Source organism: Heterocephalus glaber, unplaced genomic scaffold, assembly GCF_053883595.1.
Source record: "Heterocephalus glaber isolate CG9 unplaced genomic scaffold, H.glaber_assembly_v1.0 deba00000470, whole genome shotgun sequence".
Lineage (NCBI taxonomy): Eukaryota > Metazoa > Chordata > Mammalia > Rodentia > Bathyergidae > Heterocephalus > Heterocephalus glaber.
In genome coordinates this window covers 9,523,532-9,540,830 of record NW_028258145.1, presented here as the reverse complement: position 1 = coordinate 9,540,830, position 17,299 = coordinate 9,523,532, and the positions used below count along the sequence as shown (strand labels likewise).

The 17,299-nt window shown below is 49.7% G+C and overlaps 1 protein-coding gene across 8 annotated transcripts in view; it reads left to right on the top strand.

The window, feature by feature from the left end:
* The window catches only part of Fhl2 (four and a half LIM domains 2), a 54,008-nt gene that overhangs the window by 8,499 nt on the left and 28,210 nt on the right, over nucleotides 1-17,299 (top strand). The window contains exon 2 of one of the 8 annotated variants that reach the window (XM_087204115.1): nucleotides 6,567-6,678. The exons of 2 other annotated variants lie outside the window; for them this stretch is intronic. The gene's annotated coding sequence lies outside the window, so the exon portion shown is untranslated. Of the gene's footprint in view, nucleotides 1-6,566; nucleotides 6,679-11,667; nucleotides 11,833-15,756; nucleotides 15,992-16,018; nucleotides 16,511-17,299 lie in introns of those variants that run through there. 5 more of the 8 variants (XM_087204117.1, XM_004844486.4, XM_004844484.3 and 2 more) reach the window with 5 other exon arrangements.

Here is a 17,299-nt window from a genome sequence, read left to right as displayed (position 1 = left end):
TCTTTCACCTGCTGCATTTTGTTGTCAAACACAGGTCACATCTGTCTGGACAAAACAATTATCAGAATGTTGATTTGAATTGTCCTGATGGTTTTGTTTATAGATCATGTTGCATCCAGAGCTGTAATCCTATGGTAGAAAAGAAGAGAAAATCAGAGATCAAAAACACGTTTGTCTTGTATGTGACCCCTTGTTCATCCAGTGTAACTTCATATCCTGGAAGCACCAACAGCCCTCTACATGGGTCTCTGTGGTCCCCACAAGCCATTCATCTCCATGCCCAGCCTGTTCCCAGTAGGAGATGCAGGACCTGGCTGCAGCTCACAGGGGTGTTGGTTCTTTTCTTTCTCACCAGTGACACTAGTGTGTTGGGGACCAGAGCACCCATTTACAATTGCAATGCCCAATGTGTCTTTAAGATTATCCTCTTGGATGCCAGTTCACCACTAAGAAAATGTTGCAGAACTCACTCCAGGGTTAGGGACAGCCACCTTGCTCTGAAATTCCACACTGGGCAACTACTCTGGGCTGTGTGGCCCATGAACTACAGTACTCCAAGAGGGACAAAAAGTGATCAGAAGCAAAAGACTTCCTACTAAACATTAGTGTAAATATAAAAGTAGCCTGGTGAGGAAATAGAGACATCTTTCCTATTACATCAAAGACACAAATGTGGAAAACTAAAGCCAAGGTGTGGAGTCCTTGATGGCAGGGACAGTGCACTGTGAGCTCTGCACCTAAATGTGCTCTTTGCCTAGACTTGACAGTTACACCATCATTGAACTAGGCCCAGATGAATCCATCTCACTTGTCAGAACTGAGTTCCTTTTCTGTTGCCTAGCACTGGGCTGTCTGTCCAGTACAGTCACCCTAGGACCCACAGGGTTGGTGCCAGGACCCCAGGGGTACCAAATCCCCAGGGACACCAAGGCTCAAGTTCCATAGATAAAGACAGTGTCATGCTTGCACAGAAGCTCTGCACACCCTTTCACATTCTTTAAATCCTCTCTTGATGCCTGGTGACGCCCAGTGCAATGCCTGCACATCCCTTCTTCCACAAAGACACAGCACTGTGCTTGAGTGCGTGGTGAATCCAAGATTTGCTTTTGGGACATTTTGGAATTTTTTTCAAATATCTTTGATCTGAAGTTAGTTAAATCCTTAGATGCACAGCCCACAGATGTGGCTGTAAATTTGCAATCCAACAAGCATTATCCATTTGGACCACAAGCCTTTGAACTTGGCCCATGGCCTTGAGCAGAGCTGAAAACTACCACCAAGCACCAGGTCACTAGCATAAATCAAACTCCCTAGGACTCAGTCCCAGGCATCCCCCATGGGACTGGCCGCCCTTCTATGGCAGTGGCAGCTCATGGCAATGGACTGGGCTAGCCTTGCTTACTCCCTCAGAGTAACCTTGGTGACCAGGGGACGCCTGGGCCTCATGGAGCCTGACAACAATCTACATCTCTTCTGGGCATCTGCCTGGGAAGCACAAAGACACAGGGACACTGGACGCCACCAACTCTGCACAACATCAGGGCCCTGCTCTTGGGGTGTGGATGAGCTGGGTGGCTCAGTGGGAATAGCACCCCCCTCTTCTCCCAACTCTTTCCCCTCTGGGGCCTCCCCAGCCATCGCTCTTTCAGCCTCATGTCCATTAGCTTCTTCTTCATTTCACTATTAATTAGGAACAATATTCTAGTATCATTCATAAAGATGCTATGGTTGAATGTGTCCCAATCCCAAAATTCATATGCTGAGGTCCAACCCTCAATAACTCAGAATGGAACCTTATTTGGAAACAGGATTGTTATAAAGGTGATTCATTAAGAGAAGGTCATTAGGGAGCACCCCAGTCTGACTAGTGTCCTTACAGAAAGGGGACATTAGGGCAGAAGCTCTGATATCCACAAAGACAGAAATGAGGGGAGTGAGTCTTCAAGCCAGGGAATGCCAAAGGCTGCCAGAGAACACAGGAGCTGGGAGACCAGCGTGCCAGGGACTTTGCTCCTGGCCTTCAAATCAGACCAACTCTCCCAATGCCTGTCTTGGACTCCCAGCATCCAGAACCAGAAGTTCTGTGGTTTAAATCATCCAATCCTTGGCACTTCGCTATGGTAGCATTGGAAGACTAACACTGGGTGTCAGGTGGCTTAGCTCCTAGAAGACAGGAATTGCATCTGGTGCATTCTCTTCTGGAAATACTGGCCACTACCTCGCCTACCTCCACTGGACACTCGCCTAGTTTCTGTTTGTCTAGTAATTCCAGAGTGTCTTAGCCACTTTCCTCATGGGCAAGACACAACAGCTGACACCCACAATTTAAGGAAAAAGAAGTTTATTTTGGCTCACATTTCAGTCCATAGTCAGCTAGCTCAAAGGGAGGATGGCATAGCAAATGGGCCTGGCAGAAGAGAACTGCTCACAGCATGGCAGATAGGAAGCAGAGAGAGGAAAAGGAGGAGCTGGAAGGAAGATAAACCTTTCCAGACCACATTCCCAGTGACCCTACCTCTTCTTACCAGGCCCTGCCTCCTAACAGCAAGTCATCTATGAGCCCCATGATCCTATCACCTCCTGAAAGCCCCACCTATGAACACATGAGGGTACACTTGGACAAGACGAGAGCTACAGCCCACCACAGCCCAGCTCTACAGGAGATGCAGCAGGTGCCAGCATCCTGCAGCACACTGTGTTGCAGGGACTTCCCCTTGATCAGCAGGAGGAGCATGCACTATGGTCATAGAAATTTAGTATGGAAAATACATAAACCAGGAGCAGATCATAGACTGTCATTATCAAGACTTGTGCACCACACATAATTGTAGGTACCCTATCTTTATATGCCAGGCAAGAGGTGTGTTTACACCACAGACAGGTGCGTAATGCCTCCCACTCTGACGTTCGTGTGGCAGCTGTGTCACTATGTGGTAGGGATTTTCAGTTCCATTACACCTTATGGGGTCACCATCATGTACATGATTTCTCACTGACCTAAACATCTGGCATCGTGCAGTGCAATAGACATGCGCCTTGTATTACAAACAGTAACAATGATTCTCACCTTATTCTTTGCACTCAACACTGTCTTGGAGTTGGTTCCACATGGAGGGATTCTGCCATGCTGCTCATGACTGCATAGTACTCCACTGTGGGATGAATGATTGATTTAACTCTTTCCCTACCTCTGTCCCCACCACCAGCTCAACCTTCCCCCAGGTCTTGTATTCACACAAATTTAGGAAATGTCTGTATGGCTGAAACCAAAGTGCTTCCCCCTCAACAGGTCATGACTGGATTCATCCTCTGTCAACATTGTGTTTTATTGATGACGACCCTTCTGGTTACCCAGGAAAGCTGGGATTGTCTTAGATTCAGTCCTATTTTAGGCTGATTTTACAGCTTTAAAAAGTTTTAAAATGAGCCTGGCATGGTGGCACACACCTGTAATCCCAGCACTTGGGAGGCTGAGGCAGGAGGATAGTCATGAGTTTGAGGCCAGCCTGGGCTACATAGTGAGTTCAAGGCCAGTGAACTACATAGTGAGACCCTGTGTCAAAAAACAAAAGTCTTAAAATGGACAGATCCCAACAGTAGTGCTACTGCTGGCCTTGTTCATAACTTTGCTGCTTTTGGCATCCCTGTCAGTGGCCCTGCCATGGGTGGTCCTGCTGAGTTGGGCTTGACTGGGAACAGCTATGGGGACAGAGCAGAAAGGGAAGGACATGGTAAGATGCCCTTTCTGGGTCAGGTTACAGAGTGGTGTGGCCTGGGGCCGCAGGTGCTCTTAAGCAGATTACCTGTCACCTTGCAGTTCACCCTGGTATGACATGGAGTGGCATTCCACTCACACACCCAAGGGTGTCCCCTCAGGAAAGCCAGAGGCCCCTGGAACCTGAAGGCCAGCTGAACCTACACAGGGACCCAGGGGTGCTGGGGGCACCCATTGCCTCTCCTGTTTCCCAGCTGAGTCTTGGGGCTTCCACCATTCAGCCAGATGCACCTGCAGCATCAAGACCCCAGAGCCCGACCACATCTGCCTGGCAAGACCACCTTTCCCTGACTTCTGGGCCAGGACCCTGGCTTCCTTTCTGCCCCCGGGGGGTGTCCACTAGACAGGTGTACAGACCGTGCCGAGATGATGGCCACTCCTGAAGGCTCTCAGTGCACACTGCCCCTTAGAGACAAAGACTGAGAAGTTCTGCAGGAAAGAAACCCACTAGCTTGGTTCCCCTGGGCATCATCAGCCCTGTCTGCCCTGACCTGGGGCATTTACTCACTGTGTGCATCTTGCACAAGGTGCTGTTTATACAGTGCCTGCAGATCTGCATGTTGTGCCAACTCGGGTGTAAAACACCTCTGCATGGTACGTAGGGTCCCCCACAGCAAGTAGGGTGGTGGGGAGAGAATAGAAGCATACATCTCCCCTCCATAGTGTGGGGTCCCCTCTGTGGATTCAACTCACCATGATGGGAAATATTTTGTAAAATGCACCTGTGCTGAAGATGCATAGTATTTCTTATCACTGTTTCCTAAGCAATACCACAGAACAACTACTCACATAGCATGCACATTGCATGTTAGAAGTAACTAATGTGGTCTAAATTACCTAAGCGGACATGTAGGGTACTGTGAAAATACTGTGATGTTTTACACAAAGGATTTAATATCTGTGGATTTTGATATTTGCAAGGGGCCTTGGGGCCAGTTCCCCATGGATATTGACAGATGTGTGTGTGTGTGTATGTGTGTGTGTGTGTGTGTACACATTTGCATGTAGTGAAAGAGATTTGTAAAGGGTCATGTCACATCTTATGGAAGCCAACGATCCCAGGATCCACCAGGTGAGCCAGCCAGCCAGGCCCCATTGGAGTAGGTGGTGCAGTTGTGGTCTGAGTTCAAAAGCTAAAAACCAGGAGAGGGTGGTGCAGTTCCTGTTCGAGGCATGGCAGCTCAAGATCCAGGACAAGTTGACATTCAGTTTGCATCTGAGACAGGAGAAAGGCTGCATCACAGCTGGAAGGTGGGAAGGCAGAAAGAATCCTCTCTTGCTCTGGATAGGTGAGCCCCTGTGCTACTCAGGCCTTCACCTGATTGGACAAGGCCTGCCCATGGCAGGGAGGGCAACCTGCTTCACTTAGGTGTTAATCTCACCTGGCAACACCCCCAACATGCACCAGAGCAAGATCTGGTACCCAGGGCCCCATCCCTTGAACCCAGGCTGGTAAGCCTCTGAAGCCCCAGGCTGGGCTGAGCACTTCCCTGGCTAGAGGTACTTTCCACACACTGTGCACATTTTGTTTTATCATCTTCATTGTTTTCCAGTGTCATCTTCAGTAGCACCCAGCACACTCAACACCACCAGGCAAACTGTGTGACCACTCTGCAGAGGACTTCCTTTTGAGAAACTGAAACTCTATGCTTGAGAGCCAGGGCCCCACCCTCCCACCTCCGGGCCTGGGAGCACTGGCTTTGCTGCTTTCTGTGCACCCAGGGCTCTCTGGATTTGCCTCTTTGCACTTGGCTGGATGTATTTTAGCATTGTGTCCCCCGGTGTCACCTGTGCTGCTACCCACAGCAGATCCTTCCTCTGAGGCTGTATAATGGTCCATCACATGCCTTTCCCTCTGCCTAGGGCTCATGGGTTGTGTCTACCTCTCGGCTCTTGTTAGTAGTGCTGTGACTGGGGATAAAGGTCCCCCAAGACTGGCTTGAAGTTCTTTTAGATATGTTCCCAGAAGTTGGACACTTTCCCATCTGAACCTTGACATGGCCTTATTAGGAGTTCATCTTCCTGGGCTGGCTCTGTTCTTCCAGTTACACTAGTCCTTCAGCTCCAAAAGGGGCAGTCTGAAGTTTAACCATCTTGGTGGCATTGTGAGGACTTGGCAAATAACAAGTTCCTTCTTCCTAGTTTCCCCTGACCACTCTGCTCAATATGACCACTAGGAGGATGTCACTTGAGCCTTGAACGTCAAGAAAGCCCCATGCTCAGGACAGTTCCCAGATGCATTCAGAGGTTAGGATTCTCGGTGTGTCAGAAAAACACATTCTAACTGAAACCAGGAATAACGGACACAGCTTCTTATTAAATTGTGCTTGAAAAGAATAACTGAGAGAGAAATATTATGCATTCTATTTTGCTTCCTTTAATATTTTTTCAGGCTAGGGGCACAGCTCTGTGGTAGATGTGGCCCTGGATTTGACCCCACATCAAAACAACAAAAAGTGGCTCTCAATGCTTGTGTCGTGGATCATTGATAATACTCTCTCTACAATTATTTTTCTTTCAAGAAGTCACATTTTAAGGCTAACTCAAAGATAATACTAGGAAATTATGCCAGGATACTTTGATTTTGTGTACATTTTAGGATAAAGCAGGGAGCACCCTACCTTAATTTTAGGATAAGGTTTTTATTTTGTTTTGTTTCCAAGATTAGAATGACTGAATCTAAATATCTGAAGTCTAATGTAAAGTGAAATCATGTGGCAGTGGTCCTGGGGTCTATAATTCTTTCACATTGGTTCTTGTTCTGCTCTTTTCACCCTTTAAATTTCACAAGGGTTCAATCAACCAGCCAATAACTCAGGGCCAAGGTGGTGGAGGCTTTGGAAATGCTGAAGGCCGTGAAACTCTCATACCTTCTCTGTGCTGGGATTGGCATCTCTTTTGAGGTCAGTGTCACCCACTGCCGGTAGCTTCCCGGGTTTGCACTGTTTGGCTTTTCTAGGAGCCAGCAGCTGTCACCATGGCTCTTACAGTCGCCTTTTGCCTTGCCAGGCTGCTTAGTTCTGCTCCCCTCACCTTGCACATGGCAGTGTTTCTATCACTGTCAGTGTTGCTGCCCCCACGTGGGCCCTCTGGTCCCGCAGTATGAAGAGGCAAAGGATGACCTGTACCCCTCACTTCTGAGAGTGCTTCTTTCCAAAGCATGGGCTTGGGCCTCTGCCGTCAGCAAACAGCATAAAGTGTGACTTGTTTCCCAGAGCCAGCAGACTGCACAGCCCCAACAAACCCGCTGCAGGCAGTTTACCAACATCCAAGGGCAACCTATCAAGGAGCATCTGATTAAAACAGACACTTCATTAAACAGACCCACAGTCAATTTGACCCTCTTCTCTCCATTTGCCCAGATACTAACCACAGAGAAGGGAAAAGAGTTCATTGTGCAGCTCCTCGGGGCTATCTGTGCTCCTGCCACACCCCATTTCTGTCAGGATGATGCAGGGGGCCACTAGACGAGGCTCCAGAGGGTGAACAAACAGCTGCCACAAAGTCCCAGGCTTAAGACCTTGCTGCCTCACTGGCCGCATCCAGATTCCATCCAAGAGACTAAGCTCTCACACCACCCTCCGCCCTGGTTCTGGCTCTCATTCTGGTTTGGACTTAGGTCAGCAAACTGCTAACCGACTCTGGCATGACCCTGAGCCCTGGGTCCTGCTGCCTTCCAAATCGAAGACTCTGTTTCTGGCTCCCCAGTCCTCTACAGGGTACCCTCGCCCAGGTGGCTCAGCACCAGCTCTGATGCTGCATCCAGATCATCCTGGCTGGCAGAGACCTGGGCAGTTGGTCCCCTGGCACCTGCTTTTCCAGAGGGACCCACACAGGGCTTCAAATGGACAGCACCTCCCCAGCCCCTTACTCTGGGAGGAAGGGCTGAGGAGAGACCCATTATAGTGATGTGACGGAAACAGGCTTCCAACAGTGAACACAGTGGTGGCTAACATTGGCCTTGGATGGCTTTCGGTGACATGCTGTCACTGTCTGCTCCCTCAGGGACTGCACAGCCCACAGGCCCAGAGCATAGCTCGGTGTCCAAAGCCCATCTGGAGCCAGAGCCCTCTTCTCATGCTGCAGCTTCCTGGCCCTTCCTGCTGCCACTTCTCCAGCTGCCAAGCTCCTGGTGGCAGCCTCTGCTGCTGCCCTGTCAGTTGTCAAAAACAAAGACATGAGAAAGAAAGAAAGAAAGAAAGAAAGAAAGAAAGAAAGAAAGAAAGAAAGAGGGGGAGGGAGGGAGGGAGAGGGAAGGAAGAACGGAAGGAAAGAAAGAAAGGAAGAAAGAAAGAAGAGAGACAGAAAGAAAGAGAGAGAAAAAACAGGAGAAGGTGGCAGTGGGATGCTGGATGACTGTGCCTCTAAGCTCTGCTTTCGAGGATCATGTGTCAGTCAGCTTTCCACCATGGAAACAAAACACCCAGGATAAATAGCACAGGAGAGAGAAAGGTTTGCTTGGGCTCTGGCTTGTGGTTCTGTCTGTGGCCCAGCTGTTGTGAGTCTCAGATGAGGCCAGGGCCACACCGGGAGCAGGTGAGGGAGCAAAGCTGCTTCCTGCACAGCCAGGAGGAAAAGAAGAGGAAGAGGCTGGAGCCCTGCCCCTGGCAAGAACACATCTGCAATGACCTATGACCTCCTGCCAGGCCCCACCTCTTAAAGGGCTCATCTCCCAATATACCAAGCTATGGATGCATGGGGGAACCCCCCAGACTCACACCACCACAGGTGGGTTACACTCAGTGTCGCCTAAGTTAGCTCCACCCAAGCCAGGAGAGGCACCTTTTCTGCTCCTGCTGCTACTTGCAAGTGAGTTTCTCAGCACACTAGCTGGCCAGAGGCAGGCTATGGTTCTGCAAGCACCAACGGGGCCAGCTGGGTGGGAGGTGCTCTGGGTAGCCTGGATGCTCATGGCAACATGGATTATAGAACTTGGAAATCCCCAGGCTGGTGTGGGTGTGTACACGGACAGGCAGGAGGGTGCAAGCCTGACCATCTGGGCCACCTTGGGGAGCATTTCCACTTCCGGGTGAGAGGATGAGGATCACTCTCCAGCTCCTCGCCCCCAGGAAGTCAGCCTCAGAGCCGAGGTAGGAAGGCCACCTCTGCCCAGTGCCCATCAGCAGTTCAGAGGATGGAAGGGGTCTCTGCCAGCTATAGTAGCACCCTGGTCACCAGACAGGCAGGTGGACCTTCTTCTACCAGAGACCTGCAGTGAAGAGAGAGAACCAAGGGAGCAGAGATGGAGGCAGAATTGTGATTTTATTCTGCATGTTTTCATCTGTACAGACAGCTTTTGAAAGCATTCAGTAGAAAGCCAATGTGTTCCAAGCAGAATGTAGAGACATAGATTCACCAGATTTGGTTCCTACAAATGAAGGCTGGGTCGGAGTACAGGATGGAGACATCCAGGGTGCCCCAGTGGAGGCAAGTGAAGCACCCTCTCCAACAAAGAGAAGCTAGCCTCCCCAGGCAGCTCTGTCCCAGGACCCCACAAGTGACTGTCCCCTCAGCCTCCTTGCAGCCTAGGCTACTTCCATTTGGGAGAGAGCTGTGCCCAAGGCCAGGCTCTTCGACTTTGCTTCTGTTACATTGCTGGGGGTGAGGGGTCTCAAAGCCAAACTCAGAAAATTGAGCTGCCAGGCAGGAAGTGGCCTGAGTGGCTCCATCTCAAGGGGCCTCCTCCTTCTGCACAAACTGCATATGGCAGCCTTATATTGCACTAGGCATTTTGAGATAGCCAGTTAAATTCAGTGAATCCTGACCGAATTGCAGAGTGCTACAAACACAGAGACCCATAGGTCCATCCTTGCCACAGGGGTCACGATCTGTCCTCTTTTGTTATAGAAACAGGAAACAGCGGGCCATCAGTGGGTCCCCACAGCACACCAGGGCCCAGGTAGTATGTCTGGTCTGAAGGAGAGAGAGGTTTGCCAGGTGGGCAGAGTCAGGAAGGCATTGAGGAGCCCCTGGGAAGAGGGCAGGGTGGGGTTCAGTGATAGAATGAACATGTGCTCGGGGTGCATGAGGTCCTGGGTTTGATGCCCAGTGTGCATGTGCGCATGCACACACACACACCCACACACACACAGCACTACCTTCCCACGAGTGCTGTGAGCAGAGCGTGCGGGGTCACAGACAATGTACAGGAAGGCCTCTCTGAGACTCTCTCCCCCTCAGGATCTCAGTCCCTGCTTCCTGTCCTGGTAATTTTCCAAGCACATTCATAGATAAAGGAAATCTCTCAAGTCTTTTCTCCCTCTGCCTTTAGCATTACCTGGAAACCCAGGGGACCAATAGGAGCACAGCACACAGGGAAAGAGACTGTCATCCGACAGGGTGGGTGGGGGCGGCAGGTGAGTCATCGTGCAGTCACCCAGCCAGCAGCTTGCTTCCCTTTAGACCCAGTGCAAGATTGTGGTGAGGAGGCAAAGGAAAAAAATAAAAAGAAAGAAAAAGGCAGCAATCTGCCAGCAATTTGCCCCGTGGCCCTCTGGCCTTCTGGGAGGTGACGAGTAAGCTGTAATGGTGACACAGTAATCACTTGGCACCTCCACTATGCAGAAGATTCCAGAAATATTACATACTTGGGATGGTCAAGGAATTTTATTTCTTTTTATTTTTGGGCAAATAGTTCTGCCAGGAGATGCCAAAGGTGGGACATGTGATGAAATCCTGGTGTTCAACTGTTGGCCATCCGGTGGTGAGTGGGAAGAGGCCCATGGGAGGGTCCTCAGCCTGCTTTCTGCACAAGTTCCAGCATAGCTTTCATTACACACAGACCTGTACCATGGCACAGAATTATGCACAGGAAGCGAGTGGGCATAAAAATGACTCCAGGAAAAGCTTGATACCTGGCAAAAAGTAAGAAGAGATGGACTCCATCCTTTGTTCCACAGGTGAGGTAAAGACACGAAGGAGAAGAGACTCGCCTGTGGCCACATGCACTATACTTCTAGAGACTGGATCTTAAGAGTACCCCGAAAGGCCCTGTGTTAAAAGCCTGATCCCAGGTTGGTGGTGTTGAGAGGTGGTGGAACCTTTAAGAGGCAGGCCCTAGTGGGAGGGCTTCACTCCCTGGCCATGAGCTGAGTGAGTGGCTCTGTTCTACCACGCTTTCACGAGCTGTTTAACCATAGGCCTGCAGCAGTGTGGAAAAGCAGTATGGCTGGAGCCTCCAGAGCTGTGAGCTAGAATGATCCCTTCTCTGCACCAGCAGGTCACCTCTAGCATTTGTGATAGTGACAGGAAGCTGACACATCTCCATTGGAGTTTCAGGTCCTTCTGTTCCCAACCCCTTCCTACCTGGGCCACAGAGGCTCTCTGTTGATGCCCAGATCATAGCAAAAGTACTGCAGAAGGACTTTGGTGGCAGCAGAGAACTTGAGGGTTTAGAGTCACAACACTGACTCATAAAGTTGCAGATTTCAGTGCACCTTTAATTAACATCCTGAGGACCCATTGGAAGAGACAGGAGACTCCCCTGGGTTCGGGATTCTGGGAAGCATCAGAGGCTACAGGAAGAAGTGTTTTCATGGATCTTAACGACTAACAGAGTTCATACAGAAGGGACTTGGGCCAGTTTGCAGAGACCAGGACAGTCACACTTCTTTTACCTGGGAATTGCTGACAGATGACAAAAGAGGGCAGAGCTGCCCACAAAGGCAAGGAGAGAAGTAAATAGGTAGCTCCAGAAAAGATCAACTCAGAGACAAAAGGAAATCAGAATGTGTATAATTTTTATGCGTCAGTTAAAAAAACTCAAATAAGAAGCCAACTTTTCAGGGTCCACCTCAGATGTAGATGACTCTGCCTCCGTGTAATTGGTTGTGAAAATGGGGGATGGAAACTCTGCCTCTCAAGAAAGAGCTGGCATTTTTTCTCCTACCCAGAGCCTGGCAGAGGCAGAGCGGGAAGCAGGGAAGGAGTCGGCCTTTCCTGCCAGCTGAGCTGTGCCTGAGACTCCTGGGCAGCGGAGGAACAAAGCTGGGATCCAGCAATATCTTGCTGTGGCTGCTTCTGGCTCCTCCCTTGGCTGGAGGAGCTCAGGTGCACAGGTGGGTGCCTAGACTCATTCTCTGTGGATGTTTCCTGCAGGGTCCAAAAAAGCAGTGTCTTCAGGAGGAGCAAGCCCAGCCTTCTGACTACTGCCCCAGGGGCAGCCAGAGAGCTCTAACCCCACGGTGGAGAGCAAGGTTTGAGGCTGCCCTCCCCACCCCAGCTTTTATGGTCTTGGACACTTACTCACTTTCTAACCACGTGAGGCAATTAAGGGCAATTACCTCTCAATCAATGGCAAACCATGCACTGTTTCCTGCCTGCCTGACCGGGTTGGAGCAGGAGGATCTGCCTGGGGGACGTCTTCTTTCTTAAAGGGGGCAAAGTGCTTCATGCAGCCACTCAGAGATCTCGTCTAGTTCTGGTTTTCATGGGTTCCCTTTCTTCCTGGTACAATTAGGTTGTGGCCTTCAGGTGGGTAGGCCTGTACCCCTGCCCTCACCAGACCCCAACACAGGAGCAGCCTGGAGCACACTGCAGAGGTGCCAAGGAAGTGAGATTCCAGCAACTGGCTGTTCAACCCCAGCTGAAACTTTCCCCTGGTCAGGCTCCACCTGTGTGTGCCATCAGTAGGAGGATGGAAATACAGACCTGCAACTGGAGTTTTGCGTTCCCAGATCAGGTCTGTGCTTGGGCCATCACACTGCAGAAACTGATCTTGCTGTCAGGCTCCTGGTAAACTAGAGTCAGTCAGAAGCCCAAGGGGTATTTACTGAGCCATTGCAAGCATCCCCAGGCACTGACAGTGCCCCTCTTTTTGTGTGTGGTTGCTGGGAATTGAACCCAGAGCCTTCACATTGAGCTACATACCCAACCTTTTTGTTATATTTTTTATTTTGAGATCAGGTCTTGCTAAGTTGCCCAAGCTGGTCTGGAATTTGGAATTCTCCTGCCTCATTGTCCTAGACTGTTGGGATTACAGGCTTTCCTCACAGTGTCCAGGCCTCTTGCAGCTGGGTGGCACCAGGGTTTGAAAACCTGGCTACCCCCAGGGAGGGTCCTCCTGTCTCTCCTGATCCCCACCTGTGTGGCCTTATGGCACGTGTACCTGTGTTTGTGTGTGTGTGTGTGTGTGTGTGTGTGTGTGTGTGTGAGAGAGAGAGAGAGAGAGAGAAATCAATGAATGAGTTACTGAAGCACTGGAAGAGACAAAAGAAAACCCTGCTGACCTGTCGATGTCGCCATCCCAACCCTCAGGAAAATGTTTCTCATTTTTTCCCTTCTCTGAACTAACCTTTTATCTAGAGCTTGGGGTTCGAGGCTGTCTAGAGATGACTTTTATCTTCAGAACAGGACCTAAACTGTAATGAATGCAGTCTCATTCCTTTCTACCTTAGATTCATTTCTCCTTTCCTCTTGGATAAAAGCAAACATTTACTGAGGACCTAGTTTGTGCCAAGGACAGTGGTATCGGAGCCAATGGGTTCGTATGCATCAACTCTATAGAGATCTTCACAACAGCTTACAAACTCTGTGTTATGGGGCCATTTTACAAACAGGCAAATGGAGGGGTAGGGAGGTTTGGGGTTACCTGAGGTCATAGAGTTAGTCATAGAGTTAGCCAGAGGCAGGACAGGTACTTAGATCCAGGCCTGACTTAGAGATCAAGTACTCTTTTGAGAATACTCCATCTGCTATGCAGCCAAACAATCACAAAATGAAATGCTTACCAGGCTGCTCCTCTAGGATCTGCCAGTGCATTCAATGCCTACGTTAACTAAGCACATACTGCACACCATGCACTGTAGGTAGATCCTGGGAATCCTTCAGTGTACAAGACAGAACTTTTCAAAACACGTTCTCCCAGATTGACTCATTAAAATGTGTCCTGTGATTGTTCATACAAGCATCTGTTACTTTGCATTTCCCCATCTTCTGTTTCTACAACCTCCCTTAACTTTGTATTGATCTCAGCCTAAAGAATGTGTTTCCTATTTTTCTTAAAGGAGCACGTGCTACTTTTACTTTTTAAATATTTTTATTTTTCAAATGGAGAATACATTCACATAGCTCAAAAATGTTTCTCTGTTTCTTACACACACAAGTGTGTAGAGTAAACCTTCCTCTCCTCCCCTGTTCCTAGCCACTCAGCCCTTCTCAGAGGCAAGGACTCCTAAGTATGTACTGTTTCTCTTCCTCCCTTTGTTTATGAGCACAGAGGGTCAGTACAATGAAGTGTTCTCTACTTGTATTTTTCTCAGTTGTTCTATCTCAAAGATTACACTGAATCAGTAAATGTAGTTACCTCCTTCTTTTCAACAGCTGTGCACCTCTGTTAGTGAATGTCTAATATGGTCTGAGGGTTTTGCTGTTAGAATTCTACAGGGAGACTCTTGGCCGTGTTATCAGTGTATTCATGAACAGCTACCTCTGCAGGAAAGTTCCTGTAGGGGAAATGCTAGGAATGGTGAAGGATGTGTTTGTTTGCAATGTAAAAACTTTTCTCGTTTCTCAAGCATTGCAAAAGGAACTACAGATAGCTGTCATTAAGCTCCAATGGTTACCAGTCAGCCCTACTAATGCTGTCTCATATATTCATATCCCCAACTGCATTTATTTGAATCGACCCCAGATGTAATGTTACTCTACTAGTAAATATTTTGACACTGTTCATGAAAAGTAAAAGCTTAAAATAAAAAAGGAAAAATATACGTGTAACTTCATTATCATGCCTAAAATGATCATTTATTATACCATCAAATATCCTGTCAATGCCACGTTTTCCCAACTTGTCTCATAAAAATTTATTTTTAAATAGTTGTTCTTTGATTAGAATCCAAGTAAGATCCATACATTTCAGTTACTTCTACTTCTTTTTGTGATCTACTTCTTATTTTTGCCTCCCTTTATCTCTCCTCTTTTTCTTTTTGCAGTATTGTTGTAGAAACTGGGAGTTTGTTTCCAGACACTGGACTTTGCTGACTAAATCCCTACAGAGTCATGTAAAATATTCCTAAGGTTAAAAGGGAAACACACATCTGAAGTGCAGGATTTTTGTCAATAAAGAAAGCACAACATGGGCCTGGGGATTTAGCTCAGTGGTTCCAGCGCCTGAGTTCGATCCCTGGTACCAAAAAAAAAAAAAAAAAAAGGAAAGCACAACGTACCAGAATCCATATGACACAGGGAATGCAGTTATTAGAAGGAAAACTGTAACACTAAATAACTATATTAATAAAAAGTAAAAGTAAATGAATTGAACACACAACTCTAAACAAAAGGAAGACAAAAGAAACCAGAAAGGGCTAAGTACACTATGAATATTTCATCATTTTGTAATCTTGTTTCTAAAACTGAAGCTTAAAGCTCTCCTTGGAAGAGGGGATCATTCTGCAATTTGCACCCAGACAGACAACAAATTTGCAAAGTGTGGATATGGGTAGCCTGCTGCACAAGGAGCTGAGTCCCTAGGTCCTGGCCTGCCCTGGCCAGGATTCAGGAGTGAGGACCCTTCCATCTTGGCCTCAGGGACTAGGAGGTGGGTTGGGGGGAGGGTGATCCCCATATCTGTTCTGGTTTTAGACTCCTGTCTGCAGCAAGGCTCAGCCTTGGGGTCCCCTTAGTGTCTGATGAGTGTGGCATTTCTGACCCTGTAAGGTCCTAGCATGGCCTTGTCCTGGGCGATCCTGGTGCACATCTCAGCTGCTATGTGGCCACCCTGTTCCCTAGGACAAATCTCTCTGAGTTCAATTTCCTCACGATGAAAGGGTGTGTGTGTGTGTGTGTGTGTGATAATCTTACCTCACAGGGTAAGGTTCCCATGACCAGACACGGGATAGTAGCCAGAAGCAGGACACCTTCCCTGGAGGGTCTTTACCCTGAGCCCCCCCCCCCCCCGCAAGTGTCCCAAATGACGGAACAACGCATCTAGAATTCCGAATTCCTGCCATGCCAGAGTCTGCAAGACTGTCTTCCCCTCGGGCGCACGTGGGCCTGATCAGGAAATCCTAGCCCAGCTGGGGCCAGGACAGCGACTTGAGCCCCTGTCAGAGCCGCGCGCCGCGGGGCCCCGCTGGGCCCACGGAAGGCACGATCAGGTCCTGCCCCGGGCAGGGGAGTGTCCTCCCAGCCCGTCCCCAGTCCCCTCCTCGCTACAGCCAGAGCCTTTATTCACTCGTTTCTTCATTCGGGTGGGTGTGGTGACCAAGAGACATACGGGTAAGGAGAAGACCTCCTCCGTCTGGCAGCCCCAAGCCCACACGGGGGCGACGCGCGGGGACGGCGGTGCGCGAGGCCTGAGGGGTGTGGGGTCGCCGGGAAACAAAGCGTGAGGGAGGTCCGAGCCAGCCCGGCCGAGGGTGCCGTCCCCACCCAGTGCCCGGCCCCCTACCCGCTCCCGGCCCGACGCGGCCAGCCCCTGCGCCCTCCCCTGCTCCCGCCCCGCCCGGCCGCGTGTCCTTATTTGGTCAAACGACGCGCGGGACTGGGGCGGCGCAGTCCCACTCTTCGCCCGCCAGCGCTGCCGCCAGCTTCTTCCCGGAGCCGCCGTGAGTACCGGAGGGGACCGCAGGGGCTGGCGCCAAACCCGGCCGAAGGGAGGGCCCCGGGAGAGGGGACAGGACCAAGCAGGGACCAGAGCCCCAGAGGGAGAGCCCAGGACCGGGACCCCAAACTGGGAATGGGTTGGGACATTCCACGGGCACCGGAGCCCCAGGAACCCACCCATCCCCAAAGGAGGTCAGCAGTGGGTCTGGCCCTGGTGCGGGAGGGGCCCAATTGCCCTTGGGCGAGCCAGGCGGAAGCCAGGGTGTGAGCCCCGACTGCTGGGGAGAGGACCCAGGAGCCCTGAGTCCTGGCAGGATTGAGGAAGAAACTGTCCCGGCACAGGAGGTCTTCGGGCAGGTGCTGGCTCCCCTTCAGTAGGGGCAGTGGAGTTTGTGAGTGACCCAGAGCCCTGACTATTGCAGGAATTGAAAAACCGAGCCAGGTGAAAAGCTCTGGTTTAGTTTAGAGAAAAGTCTGGTTTTTAGGTTGCACTCAGATGTATGATGTCTTAGCATGGCTTAAACTTTGGAAAGAAATGTTAAATGTTGTTTCTGATTTTAAATGAAGAATCATTCTCGTTTCCTTTCCGATACCCAGTGGGGTCCTTTGGAGCTGGTCTAACCATTTCCCTGTCTCTGCGGCCAGTTTATGGCAGGCGCTCTTGCATGAGTTCGGGGAAGTAATGATTCACAATTTGGGCGTATTATCAGGAGAGCGGTCTTGAAAACGCTACCGAAAGTACAGCTCATGCTTTCGGCGCTGCTTCTGCTTAGGTGTGTTTTACAACCACCTATTAGACGGAAGTGGCTTTGAAGTGTGTTGAAGGTGACCTGGATTCGAAGACATTTGCAGGAAGCCTTAGACACACAGAAATGCCTAGCCAACAGCTAAACATCCATGCAACAGAACACAAAGAAAAATATTTCATTCTCTGCATTCGTAGAAAGGAAATTTTCAAGTTTTCAGGTTTATTTCACTGCA